Source organism: Apteryx mantelli, chromosome 2, assembly GCF_036417845.1.
Source record: "Apteryx mantelli isolate bAptMan1 chromosome 2, bAptMan1.hap1, whole genome shotgun sequence".
Taxonomy (NCBI): domain Eukaryota; kingdom Metazoa; phylum Chordata; class Aves; order Apterygiformes; family Apterygidae; genus Apteryx; species Apteryx mantelli.
In genome coordinates this window covers 155,386,041-155,403,507 of record NC_089979.1, presented here as the reverse complement: position 1 = coordinate 155,403,507, position 17,467 = coordinate 155,386,041, and the positions used below count along the sequence as shown (strand labels likewise).

General features: G+C 37.7%; 1 long non-coding RNA gene across 2 annotated transcripts in view; it reads right to left on the bottom strand.

Annotated features, from left to right (window-relative positions):
* Nucleotides 1-1,711: 1,711 nt before the first annotated feature.
* The window catches only part of LOC106489978 (uncharacterized), a 41,438-nt gene continuing 25,682 nt past the window's right edge, over nucleotides 1,712-17,467 (bottom strand). Inside the window, exons 1-3 of one of the 2 annotated variants that reach the window (XR_001293508.1) lie at nucleotides 9,550-9,664; nucleotides 8,437-8,502; nucleotides 1,712-1,784 (exon numbers count right to left, since the gene is read on the bottom strand). This is a non-coding gene — a long non-coding RNA (uncharacterized lncRNA). Of the gene's footprint in view, nucleotides 1,785-8,436; nucleotides 8,503-9,549; nucleotides 9,665-17,467 lie in introns of those variants that run through there. The other variant, XR_010883612.1, reaches the window with a different exon arrangement.

Sequence of the window (17,467 nt, the reverse complement as noted above, 5' to 3'; positions counted from 1 at the left end):
CATGATCCAGCCCTGGAAGGGGCTGAAGATCAAAACCACCAGTGATCACATGTATTCTTACATAAGAGTGGCCATACTGGGTCAGACCAAAGGTCTATCTAGTTGGATATCCTGCCCCTGACAGTGGCCAGTAGCAGATGCCTACGGAAAAGCATCAGAGCAAGGCAAGCATACAGTGATCCTTCCCCGGCTACACTTCCAGCCTTCTGTGGTTTAAAGGCTTCCTGAGCTGGAGGTTCTGACAATAGTTTCATATGCTGAATTACAGGATTCAAATTCCCAGCCCTTTACCTCGTGTAACAACGGAAGAAAGAAATGTTCTGCAGTTAATTAATTCATGTGATAAGCAAGATATGTTTTTTAGCTTCAACACAATTTGAGTGCTCCTGCTGCAAAATTACATTTGTTTAGGCACATTTTCATGTCACACATCTAGACAAGAATTCCATCAATCTTCTCATTTCATTTGCTTTTTGAAGCCACAAAGAATCCACAGTTTGTCCATAACAGATGCCAAAAGCCTAGAAACTTATTACACACTGCTCACAGTGTGGGTTCAGATATATTATCAGCATAAAAAGAAAAAGGCAAATTAGGCCACAGTAGGAGAACGCATTTTTAATATTAGAGTCTGTAGCTTGCATCTCTAATTTAATGCTGCTGTTTCCCAAAGTTATGCTGCATCATTCTAGGTTGCTGAATTGAAGAGATGAGAGTGAGCTCAATTTTTACAAGTGACTGGGCAATGCAGATGATCTGTGCATTTGATGAATTCCAGAGAAAGCATTAGAGCCAAAGTGAATGAGACATTTTCAAAGAATTCTTCGGGCATTCATATTGACCAAAAATAGGTATGAATGTGTTCAATGTATCAAACTTGGGGGAAAGGGAAATTTTAGTGAATTATTCCCAAAGAATAGAAAGCAAAAACTCTCAGCACTTGTAAGCACAATCCATATACCCTCATTAAATTGTAAATGCTCTGTCTTGTTGGTTAAATACACACATACAGACACACATCACAAAAACTATTCTCTCAAGAAATCACTGCTTACCAAGAGGATTATTGTGCCATTAAGGAACAGAGCATTTGCCACTTAAGAGCAGCAGTGGAGTAGAATTCAGATTTAAAACCACACACCTCTCTCTGAAGCTGATGAAGAGTATCTTATACATCATATCTACTGTCTTCTCCAGTTATACCAGAAACCTTGAAAGTCCAAACCAAAGAATAGAAAAGAAATACAGTTAGCGGAGAAAAATAAGCTGCAGAACTTGCAGTTTCAAGATGCTGGCCATCTGGGCAACTATGTTTTGCCTAAATTTAAAGTTTCCTTTTAGGAAGTATCTTTTGACTAAGGATTAGCTAACTGATATTGCAGATGCAAAGGATACCTCAGAGGCAATGAAATTTTAAGTTCTATTATTTTATTTTTATGAAGTTAGCCTTTTTTCTGTTTAGGGGGAAAAAAAAGAAAAGACTGTTCATATACATGGGAAGTTTTGACCTGGATAGGTGGAACCAGAAAGGCAAAAGCCTAGCCCCATTAACTTTAGGCTAGAGGTCTTTAATATTGACAAGTTCAATTTCAACAGTTCAGTACCCTGACGTTTTGCAATAGTATTCAGAGAAGACAAGCTTATCATAGCTTACCTGCTAAAATTACTGCCTCAAGATGATGAGTTCCTGCCTTGAGTGTTTACTTTCATAATATTCAAAGGATTCACATGCGTGCACCACAAGACCAGTCACCAATGAACATCATGTCTGCTCTGGCTGCTGGCTACCAAATGGAAGACACAGTAGCATATGATTCAGAATAGTAATTAATCTCATGATTATTCAGCCAACATATCATTTAAGATGCTTAAAGCAGGTCATTTTAAGTTGTCCAAAGTAAGCAGTCTGCCAGTATTAGATATTTTCCTCATGCAAACTAAAGAATTCACGCTACAGAAAGATTTAAAAAGCCTCACATAATAGTCAATTTAAAAATCAGCAAATTGTTATTAAAGTAAAAAAGCTAGCTGCTCTTCATGATGGATATTCAACATGTTTGGGCCTCTTCTGCATTTCTTGGTTTGTTTTGGGGAATGAACTGTTTGAGACCTTTTGGTCTCTATTATAATCCAAAGTATTGTGTTACATGAACAAACAAATTAAACACAGCAATTAAGTGGGAAGGAGGTGTCTGTGATTCTTGATATCCTGAAGTGGAATTAAGTTAACAGTGGCACTCATGTATTGAACATATTATTACTGTTAGATGTTTATTCAGCACCACTCCACGGCCTCAGAGCCTTTAAATTTAATTTTCATGGCGAGTTTTTAAATAGAAAATCAGTAGTGCATATATTTGTACTGTTTGAAATACATACAGTTTGCTGAACTGAACATCAGGCAAGCCTTCAATTGCCATTTTAACATAACAAGATAGGAAATATTTAAAGATGTGTGAATGAGATATTTTCAAAGAATTCTTCAGGCATTCATATTGACAGAAATTAAGTATGAATGTGTTCAAGGTATCCCCATTTGTCTCTCCTCAGGAAGAAATCAGGATCAATTCTTGGAAATACGAGATGTGTGAAATCAAAGTAAGAAAAGAGAAAATCACGCCCAAAACTACTCTATGAAAATACCTTCCAAAGAAGTATAATTTAGAGACACCAAACTGAATAATAGCAAAGTCTGTGAGCTGTGAGTGACAGAGGAAATAACAGAACAGTGAATTGATAGGGTTCAGCAATCACTGCCAGAAAAAAACAACCTGTAAACTAATTCACAAAAGTACTAAACCTCCTACATAATCTGACTCCAGACTGAAACAATTGCAGCAACTAATGGACTTTTTTTTTTTCTTCTTCATTTCTGCAGTCTGACAAGTCAACAAAATGGGCAAGAGCATACTTGACTCATAAGAGTATAAGACTGGCTGAACAAGGTCAGACTGAAAGTCTACCTAGTGTCTGAAGGTGGCCAGCCAGTAACAGATACTTAAGGAAAGACTATAAAAACAAACAAGCATGGGGTGATGTTTCTTCTACCCTTCAGCTTTTGGCAACTTGCAGCTCAGGTGTCTCTTGACCCAAAAGCTATATCCACTCCTTTGTGTTTAGCAGTCCCTCACAGACTTTTCCTAGATCATTTATAAATATGTGGAACAATGCAGGTCCTCCTGTAGATTCTATGGGAGGACACACTGACAATCCCTCTACGAAAACTGGTAATTTATTCTTATCCCTTGTTTTTTACCTCTGAGTAGCTATTAGTTCATGAGAAGGCTTTCCATCTTAAAACAGTAGGAAGCTTTTCAAAAGCTTTTAGAAAATCCCAGTACATCGTATTTATTACACATGTAAGCACATACAGAAGAACATGAGAATGCTCACAGCAGTTCAAATTACAGATCCACCCAGTCCAATATCCTGTTCCCAGCAGTGACCATAACCACATTAAGACTAAGAGGGTAACCATATATGATACTTCCATCTAAATATTCTCCAAGCTTCCAGCTGTTTTCAGCTTAAGGGTGTTCCTGAGCTTGATGTGTTTTGTCTATCTAGTAACCTCCAGAGGATCTCTCTTTCACATTGTCCCATTCCCTTGTGAACTCATGAAAACACCTTGTATCCACAACACCCTTTGACAAGAAATTCAACAAGTCCACACAAGTTTCACCATTTCCATAAATAAACACCTCATTTCAACTGTTCTGAATCAAGAACCCACCAGTTTCATTTGATGGTCCCTTATTCTTGTATTGGAAGAAACAATGAACAATTGATCTTTATCTACCCTTTTCATACCAGCCATGATTTTGTAGACACCCAAGTTATTTCTTCTCAGCCTAAAGCATCATGTCTTACTCAGTATAGAAGTTGTTCCATATCTTTGATTATCCTCACTGCCCTTCTCTGAATGTTTTTAATTTCTAATATATCACTGATGAAACAAGAGGAGTAGAACTGCAGGCACTATTCAAGGCATGGGTAAATGCTGAATACAAATATTGCCATAACCATGCTTTCTGATTTGTTCTCTATTCCTTTCCTAATAATTCCTAATATTATATTTGCTCTCTAAACTGTACTGAGCACTAAACTGATGTTTTCATGGGACTTTTACCATAACACCAAACTCTCACTGCTGAAAGGTAATGGTCACTCAAAGTCTACTATTTCATACATGAAGCTAGGATTGTTTTTCCCCAGGTGCAACACTTACCATTTATTTATGCTGCATTTCATTTACTATTTTATTATCTAGTCAGTCAGTCTCATAAGGTCTTTTTGCAGTTCTTCATAGTCTGCCCTCATCCATGCGACTCTAACCAATTTTATCACTGGTGTTTACGAATTATCATCCTTCATTATATTTCTTACATTTCACCCAATACAAAAGCCAGACTAACTGTCTGAAGCTCCTTATATGCCATCTGCAGCTTTTTCAAAAAGTGGCAATACATTTTAACCCTATTCATTTCTTTAATAAAGAGGCTGATTTGAACATAAACTCCACACTGTAGTTAATAATTTAAATAAATCCTTATTTGAGTTCTTCTAGAACTCCTGCAATTGAACTATGAATCCTGGAATAGAATTCATCTTGTCCTGCTGATTTTTAATTGCACCAGCGAGCAATATCTTGTTGCTGTGCAGCTGGCCAAGCTAGTTTTAGGGAAAGATTATTTTTTTTAAATTTGCTTTTGATAGGTGGTACACTTTTACTCTGAGCCTCTAATGTATGGTCTTTAATCATTTTACCCTGTTGGCTGCTCTTTTAAATTTCTTTTCAATAAGCTATCTCATTTTTATGTGTTTTCCCTTTTTGAAGTTAAATATTACTACAGTGACCCCCCCACCACCAGGATGCTAACTTTGAATTTGTTCTAATTTTTTCAGACTGACAAGTAGTAACATCTTCGGCTACACTATGTGCAGTGTTCCAGATTTATTCAAACATCACGTCTCCCTTTTTGGATATTTGACTCATCACTATGGGAGGAAAACTTTCTAGAGAATATTGAAGATGGTACTACTTAGTGGCAAAATTGCAAGCCTAAACTGCTTCTGATGCATTAAAGCAATTCCTAAGCCATTGAGACTTCCTCTACAAGTCTGAATTGTCACAAACCAGGAACTCTAGGTTACAGATGAATAATGTTCACAAACATCTTCCATATTACTGGAAAATAAATTTTTATATAGAAGGAACCAGAGCTGTTTAAACTGCTTGCTGGCAATTGTGATTTTGCTACATAATACTAAGATTTCCCCATTTTTAATATAAACCTGCCATAAAAGTTATTCCATGGTGCTTGCATTTTGAATAACTATGTAAGGATAATAAAGTTAAACATAGCCCCATATTCAGCTTCCAAGATTGTCCTCAACATTCTGGTTATTTTAGAAGTGAGCAAGAAAACAGAAGCCTCAAAAAACCTACAGTTATAATCGTGATTTCAGACCTCTCCTACATCTAAAGTTTCACTGACATAGCTTTGTTAAAAGTATGAAAAAATTATGGTAGACCAGTAAAAAAAACCTAGTGCAACCAAAGCTGTACCACCAAAAAATCCCTTTTTCATGAATTCAACAGTCAAAATTAACTCTAGCAAAATGGTTATTTTTTGCAGCTGTAAAGTATGTCTTAATTACGGAAATTTGTAAGCATAACACCACCAGCAAACCTTGCATAGATAAATACAGTCTTAGCCACATCCATAAAATAGCACAGTTAGCAGTACAGTGTCTCCTAAACGCAAGTAGAGCAAAGGCTAGTATCGGTTTAGTACCAGATTCAAGGCCCTATGCATGAAAACAAGGCTGAGGTAATCTGTATTGCAATGACTACTACTGCAAATTGATTTTGAGACATTCTGGAAAAATCAAAAGCAACTTCATTTTCATAAATGTGTGGGGTTTTAATTTAATTAAATGCTAAACCTTACACTGTTTGGAATGGCCCTAATTTGTGCATCTAAAACTACAAAAAAAAAAAATCTACAGTAGCCCATGTGTTATTTAGTTTATATTAAATCACCCATCTTAGGATGTGCAAAAGTTATTTAGAATTGGAATAAAAATACAGACCGAATGTTTCTGCTAAAATGCTTATCAGTGCAAATTACCGGGGTTGATATTTAAAGGCTAGATTTTCAGAAAAACTCAGTATTCAACATATAGACACCTAACCTAGTGCACAGGTTTTCAAAAGAACTTTGTCCCCATTTTGGCACTGAAATGTATTAATTAGATTTCCAAGGACTCAGTCCTATAAGGTACCAGGCATTCTGGCTCTGCACCAGTGAAGCACTTAAGCACATGTTTAATTTAAGCACATAAATAATCCCACTGAAGTCACAGGGCTATTTCCACATTTAAAATCACTCACACAATCCATCCTGCTGCTGGCTCGGGGCCAGAATTTTCAACACCTCACAGCAGTGGCCCCAAAAGCAGTGATGAGAGCTAGGCACATTTGAAAATCTGCCATAGGTACCGAGGCTTGATTAAATTAAGGAAAGTTTGTTTCCCCTTCGGCTGCCAGTTTGCCAGTAACTGGGGCCTTGCTCCCTTGCTTCTATTAGGAGGAGGAACTGATCATATAAATCAGGTATTTCTTGTTATTGCCTTGCCCTGCTTATTTACAAAGAATGTACATGAAGTCCTAATTACTATAAACAAAAGAAAAAAACAAAAATAATACCAAAGGTGAATAGAGTTATTTCAAAATCTAAGTGTGCCTTCCCAGCAAATACGGTAGCTATAAGCTCTGCAAACACCCCTCCATTCCACAGTACCACCTCTGCTTTTCTCTATTCACTTAACTTTCTGCCCACTGGTGTCCCCCCTGCACAGACAGCTGCAGCTCAGCTGAACTGGCAAGCACGCCCTGGGAAGCTCTTCGTGCCATAGGGTTTAGCTCCTGTTTGGTTCTTCCCCTGTCTTGGACACTGGCCTCGTGTCACTACCTCCACCACACAAAGGCAGAGGTCATTGGTCTCCCCCTTTAGCCTGAGTGAAAAGTGATTATCACTGGTGAACAGCAGCTGGGCAAATGCCATCTTTAATAACCACTAAATAAAGTGTTGCACAGAAATTGCCCTAAGGGCTACCAAAACACCAACGTACACTAGCAGTTGTAAGCAGGTCTGCGATCAGTCTGCAGATGAGAGGGGAGCTACACAGCAGCCATTACTGCTAGCAGGAGTTGTCTGCTCCTATGCTGCATGATTTTTTTTTTATTTTTTTAAGTCTCCCTGGCCACAGTGATTCAATGACAATGGGATGACTCCTGTGTTGCTCACTCATATGAGTCAGAAGTTCACCATCTGGCTTTACAGCTTACATTAGCAGTACTATAACAGCATTTGCAACCGCCTCTGTGGTACGTTCACTTTTATTTTATTAAGCCTGACAGCCTCCCAACTGCAGCTCCTCTCTGATGTGCAGTGAGCACTGGGTCAGGGATGCCAAGACGATAATGTCAGCTCCAGCCTTACATCTGATGGCATCTCTCTGCCACCATGTGCAAAACTTCCCATTGCCTTTTCATGCCCTCTCCATACTCTTGCACACATCCATACAGACACACTCAGAGCTGTTAAAATTGCCAGCATTCTTCACTGAAAGGATGCTAACTCCTATAAATTTAGCATTTCTACAGAAAGCTCTGGGTAAAGGAAATTAAAACTGTTCTTTAAAACAATGTGTATTCATATTATGTGTAGTAAACATCACACTGGAACTTAAAAAAAAAAATGCATTCCATGCAGCCAGCAGCTGTCAAGCATCAAAGATTTCATTTCAGTTATGTCAAAAACCGTGATGCTTTAAGGCTCGTCAAAACATGAGTACAACTCCAAAGCAGATGTCTTGACTCTTGAAGCTGCCGAATGGCTGGATTATGGAAAACTTTAAAAAAACACTCACGCATCTAACATTTTTAGGAAAGAAAAAGCATCTATACAAACACAACAATAACCCAGTACCCTTCTGCTTGGCTAAATTTATAATTTGGCATCTGTATTTACTATAGAATGCCCTTCCCCAGCTGCTATGGCCCTTACGAAGTGTCTTTGTACCAGCTATTGTCTCAGTATACTCTCTTGGTTCTGATTCTGATTGCTTTCCAGTTTTAAACAATTATGACATTGCTTGTTAGTGACCTTTTTTCTCATTTGTCTTGCTGTAGCTCATACAGGTTTTTCTAATATATGTAAAAATATACCCTATTAGACTCCGCAAGAATATATCAGCCTAAGAATAAAAAAAATACATAAATATCTTACCAAAAAAAATTGTGTTTAATATAACATGTTAGCTTAGACCAAGGTTACGAAGTATATTGCTGTATGGATTCTGCTAATATTCCTGTGCTAATACTTTTAAAACTAAATAGTGGAAAAAATAATGTTCTCCAGAACTCACTGAGATCACTAGGTGATTTCTTCAACTTCAGCGGTTTTAATTCAGCCTCAGCTCCACTTGAAATGGCTAAAAAAATCAGTAGAAGAAAAGTTAAAGATATAAAAGATCTATTAATTGCATAAAGATGTATAAAACCAGATCATAACAGATTTATGAACTGAATTACATCAAACTAGTCTTATTGACTTCAAGGTTCTAGGGGAAATAACCATTGACATGAACTATAGCAGCACAGATATCTGGACTCTCAGAAAGCCTTTGACAATTTTTCACTTGATGGATTAGTGCATATAGTATTAAATATAAGCTGCCCTCAGGAAAATTATGAAACTGGAAAGCTGAAGATGAGAATTTAAAGTGTTTATTCACCATAACATAGCAAGAATTGTTTTTATATCAATAGCTATTCTTCAATATTTTGAAAAACAATTTACAGAAAAAATTTAAAAGACAAGCTCCACCTACTGACATCAGCATCAGAGGTCTGGAACTGGTTCAAATACAAAGAAATATTTACATTTTTATTGATTAAAATATAAGCTCAAGGTGATATAGGAATTTTAAATTCCATATGTAGAATGATGCACCCAGAAGTGATAATTTCTTAGTTAAGTACAAGTTAAATAACAGGAAAACAGTGTAATGGAGAATGTGATTTAATTAGGTATGGTCACAGTTTTTACACAGATTATCTAGCATAAATCCAAACCTTATATTTTGCTTTTATCAGAAGGTTTCTTTTGTAGAATAAAGAAATCCTCATGGAAATCCACAGCAGTTTCCCTACTGGGCCAGAGTTTCACCAAAAGTGCCTAGTATTACCAGATCTATCTGAATAAAGGAGGGCCAGCGGTGAGGTTAAATGCAACAGGGAAGCTTTTCCACATGAGACAGAATGGGAATATGTGTAACAAGTTTCGATTGCAGTGGGTAAATTTACACTGATGAATTTAGTCTGCTAATTTAAGGACGTTCTTTCTGTGAATTATCCAGTCAGATACATCAGATGCAAATATGCCTGTCTGAAACTACTTAACAAATAGTTCATGTAAATATACTTTGCATTCTAGGAAAGTTCACTTTCCTAACAACATACTTCTGGCTCACACCCACCTCAGATGTTTTCATGCGTAGAAACAAATGGCCATCATCATCTGGATTGTTTCCAGTCAATAACTAATTTAGATCAGTCTCACAGTTTCTGTAATAAAGATGCACACTACTCTTTCAAAAGTCCTCTCTCCCCGAGTCTCAAAGATGGAAATACACAGAAGGTTATTAAATTATATGTATGACTGGGTTCTTTAATTGAGTGGAGCTGCTGATGGAAGCCATACCCTTATTTATTTTTGTCTTTGCAGGATATTACCTTGAGGTATATCCTCACAGACAAAGAAAGATTTGGTTCAGAAAGACAACAGATTTTCTCAGAAGATACAGTTCACTGATACGTTCCATTACAGTGTTCCAGAGAGAGAGTAGAAATAGCAATACAGTCCCAGAACAGATGACTACTACTCACTCTCCATGCCAAGTTAGAGCATTTTGTTTGAATCAGGTTTCCAGCTTGCAAATGCTATCAGATTTAGGTGTGTAATCAAAAGAAATTGCCGCCTCAACTTCCATCCCACCTACCAGGAACAGAAGTTTAATGAGGTCATTCCTTAGCCACCACAAATCATGGTCCACTGTATTTATATAAACTGACATCAACTTCAGGACACTATCTTTGCCTTTTGCTTTTCTATTCCAATGAATCAATTTTCTGGGTTTCCTCTTTCCTGCCTTTGCCTTAGGTTCTTTCTTCTGCATTTCTTTATCTATAACAACTTTCTTTCACATGTACACTCCTTCTCCTTACACACACTCACTTTCCCCATTCTAGATAACATGCTACTAATTACAGGTTTAACTGGAACTGAAAAATCATGGGATTTTGGAGTCCACACTAAAATGAAACTAAAAGCAAGACAGAAATAACTGCTTCAGCAATACTCAGTCCACATACTGAATTATTTCTTGAAAATTATGATAAGAAGAGCTGTAGAAAATAAAACTACATTAGGAGACCTGGACAATTTCATTGTGTCCTATAGGCTACATAAATACATCAATCTGAACACCCTCTCCTACAGATGAAGGACTTACTGATCCTAGTCCTGATTCCTCCCACAGAACACTGTCATTTACCTGAGGTGCTTAAACAAGCACCCTACCATCTCTGGAGCTTTCTGTTTTCAAGGAAGAGACACTGACACCTCCAGAAAACAACTTCTACATTAGAGGTGCTGACTGGCTTTCTGGGGAAGCGTTATTCACATGTGTCTGACTGCAAAGAGAGCTCAAAATACAATATCCTTAGCAATGATATCTCAGTCTAGTGCTGGAATTAGGTGTGATAAATCCAGGTCACAGTGTTTTGCCTAAAACAACTATTAGCAAGCACTCTGACATCAGGAAAAGATTAATGTTAACATTATTGACTCTCTGACAATCTGTTTATGCTTCAACTGGGATTAAGAGGGCATGTGAATTTTAAAGGTAATAGCTATTCCTGAATAACCAGAGTGTGTGGGGAGATGTAGTTGGAATAAATATATTGGCACATGCAATTATTCAGAAATAATTCTGGAACGGCTATTCATGACTAGCTCAATATGTAGTCAAGCCCCCCATCAAAATGATTTGCTAGGCCAATGGGTCATAAAACAAGATGAAATCCCATGTTGCAGACTATCAGCCTTGGTCAGTTGAATTGCCCTCTGGAGGTGCTCATCTAACATTAGGAGTTACATACCCTCCGGTCATGTGTTCTTCTGCAAAATATACAAGTTACATGAAATAAATTGTTGGTCATATCAGCCTCAAAAGAGTCTCGAGCAATTGGGAAGAAAAAAATTTATGAGTTCATGTTTTTAATTACTTGAGATTATCTCAAAATTACATTTATCCTTCACATAGATTTGGGAAGCAAAAGTCTCACTTCAGCAGAAACTGCAGTTGCTCCACATATAACTCAACCTATCCCTGCCATCCCACCCAAAAGTATGTGCAGGTCACTGAGCAGGCTCACTTCAAAGAGAAAAAAATCATACAGGCATGGGAGGAGGTTTCCTTGATATTTCCAAAACATATAGGGACCTCTGAAAAAAGGACAAAATTGGGAGTATTCTCACAGGTGGTCTACTCAAAGATTACAAACAGGGAAAAGCATAGGGAAATGGTTTAAAAGAAATTGGAAGAATAAGGGATAAGATAGTGAACAGAAGAATAACGATTTTCCAGGGATAAGTGGCAAAATCAAGTGTTATTAGCATATGTAAGCACAAAGTGGATAACGTGGTGTTCAGTAAGTTTGATGAGTATTCTTCAATTTTGCATCAACAAAAGCCAATTCACCTTTCAGGGACTCACCGGGAATGTTGGCTTGGTCAGATATTTCCTCTCCAACACTGGCTATGGACTTTTTTGGTGTTACAGGGAGTTGTTCTTTCATTTTTCACCACAAGACCTGTAACATTCACCCTGCTTTGAGCAGGGATTTAGACTAGATGATCAGCAAAAGTCCCTTCTAATCTAAATTATTCTAAGATTCTAAAATGTTTTTAACATTCACAATTTTACAAGTTGATCAGGTTCAGAAACTTGTCTAACCTTCCCAGAAATTAAAAGCTCCTTGAACAACTATATTCTAGATTGGCTTAGTATAATACACTGCTCTACTGAAGCCAATGTTTTCAGGAAAGGACAACTGCCCTTATACATCCATTGCTCAAGAGCTACAACCAGACTCATAAGGATGCTAGTCATGGCTGTGGAAAGAAAAAGCCACTGATACACATGGAGTTCCTCACAGGAGGAAGCTTCCTACCTAAAGGGCGCAACCTCAGGGACAGGAGCATTTGTAAATGATGATTTGTTTGTTTCTCAGTAAATGCTGGATAATCCCATATGTGATACTGCATGATTCTGTTTTGGTGAAGAAAGGCCTCCAGTAATCAATTCCAGATCATCTATTCTTCTCAGGGAAAAATGGCTATGAACAGTTGCTACTACCTGAAAACAGCCAATGATCATTATTAAGCATTAAACATAATTAAAATCTATTCATTTGTGTGTAATTTTTCTGCTCTTTTTCACTTTTGATACCAGACATTTTATGTAAAATGTGTTCATGCTGGCAAAAATCAACCTCTATTTTGCAAGAAAGAATAAAAAGCTAACTAAATCAGTAAAAATGTTTTGAAAAAATATAATTTCTTTTTAATGCTGATGCCATTATGTAACAGCTCTTACAATGTGTTCCTAGAATCATCTAGGTTAGGAAAAATCTCAGAGTCTGCAGGATTTCAAAGGCTCTATGAGTCCAAGCTTCCTGCAGCATAATTTCACTAATCCTACACTACCTCTAACACATAAGTATCTTGCTGAGTCTTGCATATCCCAGTGATACTGGTTACAAAACACCCTTGGCAGCCTTTGATATTGCACAATTGCTCCTATGAGGGCTGAGTTGACTTTGTAGATTTTGAAATTTGGCAAATATCTCAACCTCTTTTTCAAGGAGTCAAATATTAATTTGAATTTGAGATCCATTTTAAATATAACGGAAGCCTATTCTTACCAGCCATGAAAAAGCTAGACTACCTTAAGCTGGTACCTAATATTTTGAACATATGGAAGATTTTTGCTGTGGAGTCTCCTCGCCCTTCCCCTAATATCTTTATTTCTGAAAGCAGGCCATTCTTTACTCTTTTCAGCTCCAATCCTCCCTTTATAGCCTCTCCAAACAAAAAGCAGATTCAGTGATTGAACCCTCAGCCTGACAATGAATTCAAAATTAGAAAGGACAAATTTGTCTATCTGTATTTCTTACCCCTAGAGTGCAAGGCTTTCTGATCTATTCTTAAATTAAAGGTTTTCTCCCTCCTGCTGAAGTTGAAGGCCATTCATTCTTGTTGTTTTCTTATTGAACAGTATGGATAATTGATTAGAGTAATCCACATATATCCCTTTGAATGTTCACAGATATAATCAAGTCTTTTTCATTATCTTTAGATTTCAACATACAGTGAAAGTATCTATAACATTTTATTAGCCCAGTGCATATGACTTCCTTTTCTACCATCAAAGCAGTAAGCACTCCTCAGATTAGAAAAGGACAGTGCCACCAACAGCAAACTTCATACTCTATACACTCATTCAGATTAAATGACAGTGTACAGCTTATGAGTAGCTGGAACTAATAACACTCTCAGGGGGCAGAAGAAGCTACTGCTCCCTAGAAACTATCTTTCTACTATGAAATGTATTGCAGTTTAACTCAAAACTTAGAGTTGTTTACTTTGATTGCTGGAAACCGGGCATTAGTATTAGGAATATTTAAATTCCAAGGTTGACAAAAATATTTTTTTACCCCTTTGGAATATTCAAAAGCCCCCATGAAGGCTCAGCTGCTTTTTCTAATTTATAGACTATGACAGAGAATAAATGTTTCAGATTATTTTATTGGCGAACTTCAGTCAGCATTGTAAACAAGGAGCAATGGGTAAAGACATTCCCCCCCCCCCAAAAAAAATCAAAAGCTGTTGCTCTGAGCCAACATTTTTTCTGCCCTTAAATACAGAGGAAGAGCCACCTACACAACATGGGGGGAATGACAGACGCTAGTCTTTGCTGATTCTTAGAACTTTCTCCTATGTTTTCTAATAAAATAAGCTGTCAATGTTCACTTCAATGCTTAGATCAGCTCTGGAAATATATGGTGAATTAGCAAGAAGAATTCAAGGGCATTTATCACAATAAGTATTATATACACATTCTTAAATCTGTTTCAATGTTCATATATCAAAACACTTGCAAATGTAGTCATTCAATCAAAACAAATGTTTTTTGAAATGATGCCCTACTCCATTATAAGGAAAATCAAACTAACAAGTTAAAGTTCAAGGCATTGTTTCAGCGATTTGGGGTTTTTTCTCCCTCACTTGATCAAATCCTTGGTCAAGGAGCTTACTTTCTACATTAAAAAGCAGCACAGAGCTTGCAAGCAGGCAAACTATGTTAATATTTAACTTGGACTGGTAGAGTAAAGTATTCCCTGTGTGTTGGTGGAATCAATGCACAGTGACTAAAAGAGGTTGGTACTTACAATAGATCTACTTAGAATAAGGCCTCAGAGAACTTTGTTGCACTGCCCGTGCAGCATATTGCAATTAAAGTCTCTGGTTATCCAGTTTAAACTAAATAATACTCCTGGCAGCTGACCAAAACTGAAGCGTTGCTAGTAAATGCTGTTCATTTGTTGCATGCTTTTTATTACTCACAGTCGTTTAAGAAATTTTCATTTGATAAGACCATGAACTGCTCTCAGCTGCTTGTCCACTTAAAGCATAGTCATGTTGTTCTAATGGTGTGAGACCTATATAATAAGATGTCCATATTAATGTTAAGTACACAGGAAGAAAACAAAAGCAAAAGTAAAAACAAAATGTGATGAGCATTACCTGAAACCTTACCAGGATGACCCAGTTCTCTGCTCTACTGTCAGTAAACATGACTGGTTCCAAATCACAGTGCAAAGATAAGTTTCATTCTGCTTTTTCAAGTAAGTCAAAGATGTTCCTGCTCTCAATGAAATCAACAGAAGTTTTGCTATTCATGGCAAGGAATAGAATTGGGCCCTACATCACCATGCTTCAACATACCTATCTATAAATAAACATCTAGCTAGCTAAAGAATTCAATTAAGTTTTCATTTCTCTCAGTCAACTGCAGATCACAGAGGAAGCTCCAATGACAGCAAAGACAGATGATGAAAACCTGATCAATTGCTATCACTTCAATTTAGATAAAAAGTCACTCACTTTTCAGCTCTGCTTGGTGCCCAGAAGAGATTAGATTAAAACTAAATCAAGAGGAAAAAATCTAAACAACAGCCAAAGAAAACCTTCCAGCCCTCGTAAGTGTCCTCAGTTAATCCTCCCATGCAAGGCAGGCTACCAGCAATGGATAAAAGCAAATTCCAGAAAGCCTTTGAAAGTTATCTGTGCTACTGAGCCTTCAGAGAAAACCAGCATGAGAAGTTAAACTATCTGTTCACTAAAGTTGGCCCTCTCTACATGGGATTTTGGAGCCATATTAGAGAACTTTCTAGAATACAACTGGGGGCAAACATTATAAATTCTTGTGTCCATGTTATTCATTACCATGCACAGCAGACCTGCGTGTGATTTCAATAGGTTCTGGCACAAATAACTTACTGAAAAGTCACCGCAGAAATTTGCTACCATTTGTCTATCACACCAAGGATTCGCTCAGTTTTGTGGGTTATCCACCTGGAAACAACGGAGATAAAGCAGGGAGATTATGTTGGACCAGAAACTCTTGGACCAGAAACTGATAACTTTAATTTGTGCTGGATAACAGTTTTGCACCTGGTTTCATAAAGCAAAATGGAAGAAATGTGAACTAAATTGAACTAAATGAACTAAATTGTTGTTACCTACAGAACACAGGTAGAGGGACAAGACACCTATCTCACCACCACTGTGTTGTGGTAACATACAAGACTCTCCAAAACAACAGAAGTCAAAAATCTTGATTGCTTTCTTTTACAGGTGAGAAATTGAACTTGGTTCATTCTACTAAATTCTGTGTACAGAACACCGACGTCAGCAATTCAAATATGAACAGCATACCTCAGCAGGCAGGGCTGGCACCAAAAGAAATAGTTTAAAGAGAACAATATTAATGCTAGATTTCATCTTTCTTCTGTCAACATTTGTCACTAGAGCAAATCATACAGTCCCTTAATCCATTGTCTCGCGATGCTCAGCCCTCTGGCTGGGACAGGCCACGTTGTCTCCAAACACATCAAGGCCACCCACTATAGCCTTTGCCTCACCCTGGCACCATGCACACCGCCAATGTATGACAACGTATGGGCACCCCATGGCGAGACCCCTGGAGAAATACATATCTCATCACACAACTGAATATATTCCACTTACACAGCTGGGCTTACAGGCCCCGTCTTGGGGTTTACTGCACATACCCTGCACTAACAGTAAGGACTGCTGCAAGAAGGGGGCTTCAGACAGCCAGAACAAATTATACATTGGCACCCTGAACTGCAGAGGCGCCCAAGGAGTGAATCATAGTCTGTGCTAAATATTCTGCTGGCCTATACTGGGACTATTATTGCTACCTCTACATGATATAAATAATCCTTTGGCTTAAGTTCTCTTTTCCAGCAGTCAATGATCAGCAAAGTACACAAATTTTGCAGTAACCAAAAAGAAACACAATTTTTAAAGTACCATAAAATATCTTTCTTCTTTGAAATGTCTTGTGTAGTGTGACTCAGCCAAATTACCTCATAATACCTCATGTTGGCTCAAAGCTGAGGACACTAGTGAAACTGTAAGACAGAAAAATAAATCTAATGCTTTTCCTTTTCTCCTCTGCTGCTACAATAAAACTGGTTTTCCTTCAAGCCATCTATTATTTAATTCAAGCAGTGCCGCCATCTCAGTCAGCTGGTTTTTTTGAAAGTATGTAAAGAGAGAGAGCCATGAACACATGGGCAGAGGGACACCACACAACCAGTGTAAGCGTTCTTGCATACTTCGAGGGAAGAAAAAAAGGGGCAGAAAATTTATAACAGAGTAGGTGAGCAAAGCAGCAGGAGCCTCAAAATCCAGCAGGCAGAAAGGGCATACAGATTTGAATGACAGAAGCCTTCACACCTCACAGGAGCCACACACCTTACAACCAATTCCAGAGGTCCTAAAGCTGGCCTGAGTCTTCAGGCAGCCCATTCAGCATCCCTCTCCACTCCTTCACACTGGCTATGCCCACTTTTCTTAACTGTTTGTCTCTCCAGTTCCGTATTAACTGTTAATTAATATTAACATTGTTAACGAGACTTCATGCAAAAATAAAAGGCTTGACAGCATAGTAACTGGGGCTTACATCACCCTCCACACCATCATTTACACTCAGAGGTTATCTGGTCATGAGGCCTTGG